We start from the raw sequence: 12,073 nt of genomic DNA, 5'->3' as shown, positions 1-12,073 counted from the left end.
ACATTTTTTACAAATCAATGACTGCAAAGTGGGGTGTGCGTAATTATTCAGCCCCCTGAGTCAATACTTTGTAGAATCACCTTTTGCTGCAATTACAGCTGCCAGTCTTTTAGGGTATGTCTCTACCAACTTTGCACATCTAGAGACTAAAATCCTTGCCCATTCTTCTTTGCAAAACAGCTCCAACTCAGTCAGATTAGATGGTTAGCATTTGTGAACAGCAGTTTTCAGATCCTGCCACAGATTCTCGATTGGATTTAGATCTGGACTTTGACTGGGCCATTCTAACACATGGATATGTTTTGTTTTAAACCATTCCATTGTTGCCCTGGCTTTATGTTTAGGGTCGTTGTCCTGCTGGAAGGTGAACCTCCGCCCCAGTCGCAAGTCTTTTGCAGACTCCAAGAGGTTTTCTTCCAAGATTGCCCTGTATTTGGCTCCATCTATCTTCCCATCAACTTTGACCAGCTTCCCAGTCCCTGCTGACGAGAAGCACCCCCTGAGCATGATGCTCCCACCACCATATTTGACAGTGGGGATGGTGTGTTCAGACTTATGTGCAGTGTTAGTTTTCCACCACACATAGCGATTTGCATTTTGGCAAAAAAATGTTCAATTTTGGTCTCATCTGACCAGTGCACCTTCTTCCACATGTTTGCTGTGCCCCTCCCCCCCCCACATCCCCCCCCCCCACATGACTTGTGGCAAACTGCAAATGGGACTTCTTATGCTTTTCTGTTAACAATGGCTTTCTTTTTGCCACTCTTCCATAAAGGCCAACTAACAGTTGTCCTATAGACAAATTCCCCCACCTGAGCTGTAGATCTCTGCAGCTCGTCCAGGCGTCACCATGGGCCTCTTGACTGCATTTCTGATCAGCACTCTCCTTGTTCGGCCTTTGAGTTTAGGTGGACGGCCTTGTCTTGGTAGGTTTACAGTTGTGCCATATTCCTTCCATTTCCAAATGATCGCTTGAACAGTGCTCCATGGGATGTCCAAGGCTTTAGAAATCTTTTTGTAGCCTAAGCCTGCTTTAAATTCCCCAATAACTTTATACCTGACCTGTCTGGTGTGTTCTTTGGACTTCATGGTGTTGTTGCTCCCAATATTCTCTTGGACAACCTCTGAGGCCGTCACAGAGCAGCTGTATTTGTACTGAAATTAGATTACACACAGATGCACTCTATTTAGTCATTAGCACTCATCAGGCAATGTCTATGGGCAACTGACTGCACTCAGACCAAAGGGGGCTGAATAATTACGCACACCCCACTTTGCAGTTATTGATTTGTAAAAAATGTTTGGAATCATGTATGCTTTTCGTTCCACTTCTCACGTGTACACCACTTTGTATTGGTCTTTCATGCGGAATTCCAATAAAATTGATTCATGTAAAGAAAAAGAACCGAGAGCCAAATATAGTGTAGTAAGTTGTGGCAATGGGTAATATGAAAAAGAGTACAACGATATACTCACAAACCAGGGTTACCTCCAGGCAACCACTGTATAGGCAGGTGAGGAGGTTATCCTGTCCTCACTCAGGGTTAAGAAGTCACTCTCTGTAGATAGGAAGAAAATGGGGTAATCCCCTCCACCAGGGGTGGATATTAGGTATAACGTAAAAGAGAACAGAGGTGCCAGGTGTTACCAGGACATACTGCTGTCGTGTACTCCTTTTACTATTGCCTGATGAGGCGGGTTTCGGCCTGCGAAACGCGTTGCGACTGAACCCCCCCCCCCCCCCCCCCCGGAGTGTACCAGTAAATCTACCTTTTTTTTAATGCACAGCTTGTTGTGTCTGCCTGCAGAAGGTGGGTCCACCACTGCTTCCTAAGCACTTTTAGATCTTCTAATAACTGTTTTTACCCTTTTGGTGCCTCTGTTCTCTTTTACGTTATACCTAAAATTGATTCATGTTTATGGCAGTAATGTGACAAAATGTGGAAAACTTCAAAGGGGTCGAATACTTTTGCAAGCCACTGTATTTGTTGATCTTCTATTGGTTTAAAACAAACCTGAGGTCAAAATTCAATGATGAGATAAGCCTATAGTCCTACTTATAAATAGCACTTTCCTGGAATCCGATAGATTTTACCCTATAAATGCAAAAAAAGACTATCTGCAAACCTTTGACAGGTACATGATGGCAGCTTTAACTACTCAACTTGTTATCTATTCTCTGCACCTAATATGTTATAATTGAAACAGAGATCATACTTTTTGGTGCAATACAGGAAAGCACTGCACAACATCCCAGGTTCTTCTCATTGTTCACAATGTCTGTGGCTTCATGTCACACTGACAGCTTGCTGATAGGCATGCATTAAGTGCAAAATTCATGCTGCATGTGAAAAAAGCAGCAAGCTGTCAGCTTATAAACCTCAAAAAAAAACAACAACAAAAAAAACACAGACAGTGTGAACCATTCATTGAACTGCATAGGGTGTCTTTATGATTTTGTTCTCTTAGTGCAAAAAATGTACACGCAGAGGACCAATATGATCCTGCCTGTTGTGCTACAGCTCAATTGCAGTCTCACTGCAAATAAACTGTAATTTAAAGCTCTGCATTCTTAAAGGGAACCTTAACTGCCGCGGAAAAATAAATTCACTTACCTGGGGGCTTTCCCAAGCCTCCTGCAGCCGTCCTGTGCCCGCGCCGGTCCTTCGGTGCCCTCCGGTCTCCCTCCGCCGCTTAGTTTCGTTTTCGGACGACTGCCAGTCGTCCTCGGGCCTCTTCCGCATTCCTCGTCGTAAACTGCAGTAAAGCGCGTCCGCATGACGCGTTTGGCGTCATGCACATGACACGTTTGGCGTCATGCGGACGCGCTTTACTGCAGTTTACGACGAGGAATGCGGAAGAGGCCCGAGGACGACTGGCAGTCGTCCGAAAACGAAACTAAGCGGCGGAGGGAGACCGGAGGGCACCGAAGGACCGGCGCGGGCACAGGACGGCTGCAGGAGGCTTGGGAAAGCCCCCAGGTAAGTGAATTTATTTTTCCACGGCAGTTAAGGTTCCCTTTAAGGCAGCAAGGGCGGCCATACTATCCCAGGAAAAAAAACCTGCATATAATTAGATAAATACTTGTTCTACTTACGTGACATATGTATTGTACTTTCCGTGTTTTGATCTCAGTCAATTTTATATACTAAATAAAGAGAAAACTGTTTCATGCACTTTCCATCTTCACCATTCTGACTGAAGCCAATCTTGATGTAATTGCCTCCCTTCATCTTTTTTCTTTCTCTTAGAAACTGCACTGCCATACCTAGCTTGCTTTGTGAACACGTGACAAAGTATAGATCGTATTTCTGCAGCTTCTGCAAAGGATTGAGCTGTATATCCTGTATTTCCCTTGTATTTCCCTTTTTAGCCTCGCGTTACACTGATCAATCAATGAGTAGCAGTAATGTGGGAGGGGAGATAAAAAGCATCATTCTCCTTGGCAATGCACCAAATAGAGCCAGGCTGTCTGAGATAAGATTTATTACAGCAGAAACATTTATGATTATATTGGAATGCTTGCAGTGCAGGGTCAGATGATAGACTGCATAATAAATGCAGAGCAGTGGGTAAATGGAATCTGATTTTATGGCTGACAATCCCGCTTTAAACCCTTAGGCCAGTTGCACACTATGCTGAAGTAATTTAACCACTTAAGGACTGCAGTCATAAAACCCCTTAAGGACCAGAGCCTTTTTTTCCATTCAGACCACTGCAGCTTTAACGGTTTATTGCTCGGTCATACAACCTACCACCTAAATGAATTTTACCTCCTTTTCTTGTCACTAATACAGCTTTCTTTTGGTGCTATTTGATTGCTACTGCGATTTTTAGTTTTTATTATATTCATCAAAAAAGACATGAATTTTGTCAAAAAAATGACTTTTTTAACTTTCTGTGCTGACATTTTTCAAATAAAGTAAAATTTCCTATACATTTGAGCGCGAAAGTTATTCTGCTACATGTCTTTGATAAAAAAAAAACAATCAGTGTATATTTATTGGTTTGGGTAAAAGTTATAGCGTTTACAAACTATGGTGCAAAAAGTGAATGTTCCCATTTTGAAGCATCTCTGACTTTTCTGAGCACCTGTTATGTTTCATGAGGTGCTACAATTCCAGGATAGTATAAATACCCCCCAAAATTACCCCATTTTGGAAAGAAGACATCCCAAAGTATTCACTGAGAGGCCTGGTGAGTTCATAGAAGATTTTATTTGTTGTCACAAGTTAGCGGAAAATAAAATAAAAATAAAAATAAAGTTTCCATTTCTTCTAACTTGCGACAAAAAAAAGAATGAAATCTGCCACGGACTCACTATGCTCCTCTCTGAATACCTTGAAGTGTCTACTTTCCAAAATGGGGTCATTTGTGGGGTGTGTTCACTGTCCTGGCATTTTGGGGGGTGCTAAATTGTAAGCACCCCTGGAAAGCCTAAAGGTGCTCATTGGACTTAGGGCCCCTTAGCGCAGTTAGGCTGCAAAAAAGTGCCACACATATGGTATTGCCGTACTCAGGAGAAGTAGTATAATGTGTTTTGGGGTGTATTTTTTCACATACCCATGCTGGGTGGGAGAAATATCTCTGTAAATGACAATTTTTTTATTTTTTTTTTTACACACAATTGTCCATTTACAGAGATATTTCTCCCACTCAGCATGGGTATGTGTAAAAATACACCCCAAAACACATTATACTACTTCTTCTGAGTACGGCGATACCACATGTGTGACACTTTTTTGCAACCTAGGTGCGCTAAGGGGCCTAACGTCCTATTCACAGGTCATTTTGAGGCATTTGGATTCTAGACTACTCCTCACGGTTTAGGGCCCCTAAAATGCCAGGGCAGTGTAGGAACCCCACAAGTGACCCCATTTTAGAAAGAAGACACCCCAAGGTATTCTGTTAGGAGTATAGTGAGTTCATAGAAGTTTTTTTTTTGTCACAAGTTAGCGGAAATTGACACTTTGTAAAAAAAAAAAAAAACAATACAAATCAATTTCCACTAACTTGTGACAAAAAATAAAATCTTCTATGAACTCGTCATACACCTAACAGAATACCTTGGGGTGTCTTCTTTCTAAAATGGGGTCTCTTGTGGGGTTCCTATACTGCCCTGGCATTTTAGGGGCCCTAAACCGTGAGGAGTAGTCTTGAACGCAAATGTCTCAAAATGACCTGTGAAATCCTAAAGGTACTCATTGGACTTTGGGCCCCTTAGCGCAGTTAGGCTGCAAAAAAGTGCCACACATGTGGTACTGCGTGCTCAGAAGAAGTAGTATAATGTGTTTTGTGGTGTATTTTTACATATACCCATGCTGGGTGGGAGAAATATCTCTGTAAATGACAAATTTTCGATTTTTTTTACACACAATTGTCCATTTACAGAGAGATTTATCCCACCCAGCATGGGTATGTGTAAAAATACACCCCTAAACACATTATACTACTTCTCCTGAGTACGGCGATACGACATGTGTGACACTTAGCAGCCTAGGGGCGCTAAGGGGCCCAACGTCCTATTCATAGGTCATTTTGAGGCATTTGTTTTCTAGACTACTCCTCATGGTTTAGGGCCCCTAAAATGCCAGGGCAGTATAGGAACGCCACAAGTGACCTCATTTTAGAAAGAAGACACCCCAAGGTATTCCGTTAGATGTATGGTGAGTTCATAGAAGATCTTATTTTTTGTCACAAGTTAGTGAAAAATGACACTTTGTGAAAAAAACTATAAAAATCCAATTTCTGCTAACTTTTGACAAAAAATAAAATCTTCTATGAACTCGTCATACACCTAACAGAATACCTTGGGGTGTCTTCTTTCTAAAATGGGGTCACTTGTGGGGTTCCTATACTGCCCTGGCATTTTACGGGCCCAAAACTGTGAGTAGTCTGGAAACCAAATTTCTCAAAATGACTGTTCAGGGGTATAAGCATCTGCAAATTTTGATGGCAGGTGGTCTATGAGGGGGCGAATTTTGTGGAACCGGTCATAAGCAGGATGGCCTCTTACATGACAGGTTGTATTGGGCCTGATCTGATGGATAGGAGTGCTAGGGGGGTGACAGGAGGTGATTGAAGGTTGTCTCAGGGGGTGGTTAGAGGGAAAAATAGATGCAATCAATGCTCTGGGGAGGTGATCGGAAGGGGGTCTGAGGGAGATCTGAGGGTTTGGCCGAGTGATCAGGAGCCCACACGGGGCAAATTAGGGCCTGATTTGATGGGTAGGTGTGCTAGGGGGTGACAGGTGGTGACAGGAAGTGATTGATGGGTGTCTCAAGGTGTGATTAGTGGGGGGAATAGATGCAAGCAATGCACTGGCGAGGTGATCAGGGCTGGGGTCTAAGGGCGTTCTGAGGGTGTGGGAGGGTGTTTGGGTGCCCTAGGGGCAGATAGGGGTCTAATCTGATGGGTAGCAGTGACAGGTGGTGACAGGGGGTGATTGATGGGTAATTAATGGGTGTTTAGAGGAGAGAACAGATGTAAACAGTGCACTTGGGAGGTGATCTGACGTCGGGTCTGCAGGCGATCTAATGGTGTGGGTGGGTGATCAGATTGCCTGCAAGGGGCAGGTTAGGGGCTGATTGATGGGTGGCAGTGACAGGTGGTGATTGATGGGTGGCAGTGACAGGGGGTGATTGATAGGTGATTGACAGGTGATCAGTGGGTTATTACAGGGAACAACAGATGTAAATAATGCACTGGAAAATTGATAAGGGGGGATCTGAGGGCAATCTGAGCGTGTGGGCGGGTGATTGGGTGCCTGCAAGGGGCAGATTAGGGTCTAATCTGATGGGTAACAGTGACAGGTGGTGATAGGGGGTGATTGATGGGTAATTAGTGGGTGTTTAGAGGAGAGAACAGATGTAAACAGTGCACTTGGGAGGTGATTTGACGTCGGGTCTGCAGGCGATCTAATGGTGTGGGTGGGTGATCAGATTGCCTGCAAGGGGCAGGTTAGGGGCTGATTGATGGGTGGCAGTGACAGGGGGTGATTGATGGGTCATTGACAGGTGATTGACAGGAGATCAGGGAGGATAGATGTATACAGTACACGGGGGGGGGGGGGGAGGGGTCTGGGGGGGGAGGTCTGGGGAGAATCTAAAAGGGTGGTGGGGTGATCAGGAGTCCCCAGGGGGCAATTTAGGGACTAAAAAAAAAATAGCGTTGGCAGATAGTGACAGGGAGTGATTGATGGGTGATTAGGGGGGTGATTGGGTGCAAACAGTGGTCTGGGGGGTGGGCAGGGGGGGGGGTCTGAGGGGTGCTGTGGGCGATCAGGGGGCAGGGGGGGGCAGGTCAGTGTGTTTGGGTGCAGACTAGGGTGGCTGCAGCCTGCCCCGGTGGTCCCTCGGACACTGGGACCACCAGGGCAGGAGGCAGCCTGTATAATACGCTTTGTATACAATACAAAGCGTATTATACGCTTTGTATGCAGCAGATCGGGGGTTAACATCCCGCCGGCTCTCCGTATGGCCGGCGGGATGTCGGCGCGGGTGGGCGGATCACGGCCCGGAAGAGTCCCAGGACCCAACGCCAATGTGCGTTACGTGGTCCTGGGGCTGCCACTTTGCCGCCGCCAATGTGCAGTGGGCGGTCAGCAAGTGGTTAAGTCAATGAGCAACGCAGTAAGTGTGCATGATTTGGAGCATGGTGTGATGCAGTGCGTATGCACAGACTGGCAGGAATACCAGTGATGTACTTCCTGCTCAGCGGGGAGTACATCACTAGCTGGGGAGGGAGGGGCATGGTCATGTGAAGGCTTATTTTGTTTGCACCGCATCGCACCGCTAATCTTTACAGTTATAACCTTTGTACCATTTTGATTGATGCAATTAACCTCCTTTGTGGTAACCCTGAATAAAGCTCGGGGTGGAAATCTGCAGCTTAGAGCGTTAACTAGAAATGTCGCGAACGTCAAATTTTGGGTTTGTGGACTCCGTACTCAAACTTTTTACTCCAAACTTGAACTTCCTTAAAATATCGAGTTCGCACACACAGAGATATGCAATAGTACTATCAGAATACAGTGGGAAATGAACACTGGAGTGGTACTGTGCCTGCTATTTAATGTGGCAAACAATAGCAGTAGTGTGCTGTGCACACAGCTCTGGGTGCCAGTGGGCTCTGGAGTGTCGCACACTCAGAGATATGCAATACTACTATCAGAAAAGAGTGGGAAGCAAACACTGGAGTGATACTGTGCCTGCTACTAATGTGGTAAACAATAGCAGAAGTGTGCACAGCTCTGAGTGGGTGCCAGTGGGCTGTGGAGTGTTGCACACAACAAAACAAATTAACAGGAGAAGGATGTAGTAGCCCTCAAAAGGGCTATTTAGGGTGCTTTGGCAGCAAGTCAGTCAGCGAGGAACAAGAAAACAGGCCTTGCTAACTTTCCATATCTGCTTCAGCAATGCTTTGTCCCTTCCTCTCACTACAGCAGCCAGAGACTAAATCCAAAATGGCCAACGCACCTGCGGTTTTAAAGTCGGGTGAGTTGTCCAGGAGGGGGTGATAGCTGATTGGCTGCCGTGTGTCTGCTAACTGTGAGGTAAGGGGTCACAGTTTAGCTCATTGATGATGTATAGGGGTGGCGTCAAACATGCGAGCGCAAACAACTGATCTTTGCCGGGAACTGTCCGCCGGTGAACCGTTCGGGTCTTCTCTAATTGTATCCCCGAGCTGGATCCATGGGAGGAGTGTAATGTGTAGGGCTGCCGCAGATCTATCTAGCACATTCATGTCAAATTTGGCCCTCGGAGCCATTAAATTTGGCCCTCAAGTGGTTTCCCCACTTTGCATTATGTATGGCCCACTCTAGACCACCAGGGAAGCTATATTGGAGGTGAAGCCTTAGAACAGGGAAACTATAGCCTCAATTCACTAAGCAGTTTAGACTAGTCTACAGATGGTTTTTAGTTTACTGATAGTTTGGTGTAATATTTTAGACCTGCTTTCAGACCTGGTCTAACATTCAGTAATTACACAATTCACAAAGGCAAACAAGGAGTAGCCACGGCCACTTTTTCTGACAGAGATTAGACCAGGTGATTTTTGTAGGTGAAGTAATTCTGTGAGGATGGAACCTTTTGAATTAATTATGCAGGAGTTTAATTGTATGCAGACGAGAGCTTATCAAAGGAGAAGGATGTCAGTCATAGCTACTCGTTTGTGAATTGCATCTTTTGATCATTTCCCCTGCTGTACCTACCTAATTACCAAATGTATTAGACCAGGTCTAAAAACAGGTCTAAAATATTTGGTAATAGTGAATTCCCCTTTGATGCAACTGACAAAACCATCAGTAGACAAAAAAACATCTGTAGACTAGTCTAAACTGCTTAGTGAATTGAGGCCTATATGGGGAGGTAGGGGGAAAGCACTAAAAACCAGGGAAGTGTAAAGAGGAGGGTGGGGGTCTCTAGACACCAAGGAATTGTATGGGGAGGAAAGACCACTAGACACCAGAGAACTTGATAAGGAAGGAAGATGTCCAGTAGACATTGAGGTTGGCCTGCGACTAGGTCCCAGTGTACATTTTTGGCCCATGACTAGGTCCCAGTGTAAAGTGTTCGGCCCACTTTGTATTTGAGTTTGACACCCCTGACTAGCAGTATGATTTTTAAAGTCTAAAAAGCTTGTGAAAAAATTGCACCACTTTTAGACTATAAATTCTGGAAGTAATCGTACCGCCAGGGAGGTTAAAAAAAACCCACATACTTCTTGTTGAAGAAATAATAGGACGTGAGGGAATGTCTTCAACAGAATTGTACACAGCAGAAAGAACTTACAGACTTGGCTAGACCTTTCACATTCTACTAATTGAATGTCGCCATACAATGTACTAGGGACATAATTTAAATGTTGTAAAATAGCTGGGACAAACGGGCAAATACAATGTGTGGGTTTTATTTACAGTAGCACTTTTTATTTCTAAACTATAACGGCTTAAAACTGTTAAAGAATTACTTTTTAAAAAAGATTTAGCTTTAGACTGAGATGTGCTGTTTCATTTGTTGTATGAAACTGTGTGGGTTCAGGTGGTGATATCACGTGCTGCATTGTTAACTAATTTTCCATAGTATGCAAGAAATAATGATAATCTTATTAGGACAAACAATTTGACAATAAAAGCATAGTTAAAATCCAATAAAAATTCCCCGGTTGCTGTTTATAATCAGCCACCCAACTGCCAATATTACTTATATTAATTCACTGTAATGGAAAATAATGACCAGAGGTAAGCCAAGAAGAGAGTGATAATACAATATTGTATAACAAATACGTTAGATATTAGTGGGAGATAAACATCTAGTATTGCTAAAAGACAGAAATCCAAAAAATTCTGATTCCATATACAAAAATGTATCCACAGAACACAGTGCAATAGTACTGCATGCTGAATTATATTGTCTGGAAGACACCGCCTTTGTTCTCTTCTGCAGTTACCTACCTATCACGCTGATGTTTCGGATTTAGAAGTTGAATAAAAAAAACCCTATTAATAAAGGAAGAATGAACTTCTTATGGTGCTGTCATAGTAGTGAATGAATGTGAACAACTCAAATATACTGTATTGCCAGAAGTATTGGAATGCTCCATTGAATGCAGGTATTTCAAGCACTTCTATTGCCACAGGTGTATAAAATCAAACACCTAGGCATGCAGACTACTTAAGACTACTTCTACCTACATTTGTGAAAGCCTGAGTGGCTCCCAGGAGCTCAGTGAATTCCAAAGTGGTACCATGATAGGAAGACACCTCTACAGCAAGATGACACCGTATAATGCTACTCGATATTCCATGGTCAACTGTTTGTGGTATAATAACAAAGTAAAAAAAATTGGTAACAACAGCAACTCAGTCACAAAGTGGTAGGCTATGTAAAATCACAGAACGTTGCCAGCTCATATTAGGTAGAGATGGCCCGAACCTCCGATTTTTGGTTCGCGAACGCGAACTTCCGCAAAAGTTTGGTTCACGCGAACTTCCGCAAAAGTTTGGTTCACGCGAACTTCCGCAAAAGTTCGGTTCACGCGAACTTCCGCGAACCACAATAGACTTCAATGGGGAGGCAAAGTTTGAAAACTAGAAACACTTATGCTGGCCACAAAAGTGATGGAAAAAATGTTTAAAGGGGTCTAACATTTGAGTTTTTGCCTGGAGGAGTGGGATAGACGCCAAAAGTCCTGGGGAACAATCTAGATTTGACGAAAAGTAGCATTTCAAGGGCAGAAATCACATTGGGCTTGATTCACAAAGCAGTGCTAACTGTTAGCACGCTTGTGAAAAGCCCCTCTAGGCGTGTAAAAAAAAAAATCGCGCGCAAATTTCTGTGTGCAAAACTTTGCGCGCGCACAGCGTTGTGCACGCAAAACGTCGCATTGCTGTGCGACAAAAACAGCTCACCCGATGCGCCTATAAGGTCGCATAGGGTGCGACCTTAACGTCGCACTGTGCGATGTTAAGGTCGCCCCCTATGCAACCTTATAGGCGCATCGGGTGCACCGTTTTCGTCGCGTGCACCACGCTGTGCGCACGCAAAGTTTTGCGCGCTGAACTTTGCGCACTATTTCTTTCCCCAAAACGGTGCTAACCTAGTTAGCACCCTACTTATCACGCCCACAGTCTATAGGCGTGCTAACTAGGTTAGCACCGCTTTGTGAATCAAGCCCAATGAATGCTAAATTGCAGGCCTTATTATCCTTAACAACCTTATTATCTTGAGTGTCTCCACACGCCCCCCCCCACCCCCCCCCCCGAGACACTCATATCGTGGCCTTAAAAATTCAGGAATCCACCTGGAGTCCTGGACCCTGTTAGTGGTGGCGGAGAAGGCAGTCAAGTGGCCTGCCGGCAGAGGTGCTGTGTGGGGAGCGACTTAGTCTTGGGGCAGGCAGTCACAGGGTGTGTAGGCAGAGATGCTGTGTGTGGGGACTGACTTAGTCTTCTGGCGGGCAATAGCCCTCCAGGATCCATGCCTCATTCATTTTGATAAAGATGAGGTACTGAACACTTTTGTGACTTAGGCGACTTCTCTTTTCAGTGACAATGCCTCCAGCTGCGTTA

General features: G+C 44.5%; 1 protein-coding gene across 4 annotated transcripts in view; it reads left to right on the top strand.

Moving 5' to 3' along the window:
* Positions 1–12,073, top strand: part of ARHGEF3 (Rho guanine nucleotide exchange factor 3) — a 679,117-nt gene that overhangs the window by 330,900 nt on the left and 336,144 nt on the right. The gene's annotated exons all lie outside the window — the stretch shown is intronic.

The sequence above is a fragment of the Hyperolius riggenbachi genome, chromosome 9, assembly GCF_040937935.1.
Source record: "Hyperolius riggenbachi isolate aHypRig1 chromosome 9, aHypRig1.pri, whole genome shotgun sequence".
Taxonomy (NCBI): domain Eukaryota; kingdom Metazoa; phylum Chordata; class Amphibia; order Anura; family Hyperoliidae; genus Hyperolius; species Hyperolius riggenbachi.
The sequence above is the reverse complement of the archived record's forward strand: the minus strand, read 5'-3'. Positions and strand labels throughout refer to the sequence as shown.